This window comes from Elephantulus edwardii, unplaced genomic scaffold (genome assembly GCF_000299155.1).
Source record: "Elephantulus edwardii isolate Elephantulus edwardi_28Jun2011 unplaced genomic scaffold, EleEdw1.0 scaffold00072, whole genome shotgun sequence".
In the NCBI taxonomy this organism is placed as follows: Eukaryota; Metazoa; Chordata; class Mammalia; order Macroscelidea; family Macroscelididae; genus Elephantulus; species Elephantulus edwardii.
This window is the reverse complement of record NW_006399822.1, coordinates 14767145-14767907: the sequence shown is the minus strand read 5'-3', so window position 1 is coordinate 14767907 and position 763 is coordinate 14767145.

Below are 763 nucleotides of genomic sequence, written 5' to 3'. Positions count from 1 at the left end.
GGATAGAGCAGGTTTTAGGGCTGTTGTGCATAGGGTCACTATGAGTCGGAAACGACTCGACGGCACATAACAACAACAACAACATATTATAGCACTATGTTCCTTCTCAAGTAAAACTGTATGTACCTGTCCCACAACTTAAAATTTATAGTCCAATGCTATCCTTCATAATTACGAAAGTAGCTGATACACGATAGGTATACAACAAATGATTGTTATGTGAATGAATACGTTTTGCCTGCATGCCTACATAGACACTTTTCTCATCACAGACACTAACATTAAAACAAGCCAGTGTGTTGGTATATTATGGAAATAATTTACTTCGATCAGTCATTCATCAACTAACAGTATTATCCTATTACATACAGATTAATCCACTTAAGTAGGGTTAGCACCAGGCCCTTGCTGAAGAAACTGTTATTGTTGTGCTGTGTTTTGTTTACTAGAAACTATTTTGTTATTGTTGTTGTTCTTATGTGCCATTAATTCCACTATGACATCTCAGTGTCTCAGATATATTACCTCATTACCACAGTTACTGTGTGAATCCATCTCATCTGTGTTCTTTTGCTTATGCTCTGTCTCTCAACCCTTCCAAGTATGATATCCTTCTTCAAAGACTGGTCCTTCCTGGCTACATGCCCAAAGTATGTGAGGTATGTCAGACAAAGTCTCAAAATTCTTGCCTTGGTTTCACCCTCTTCAGGACAGACACATTCATTCTCTTGGAAGTCCATGTTCTCTCTCATTTTTTTTTTTT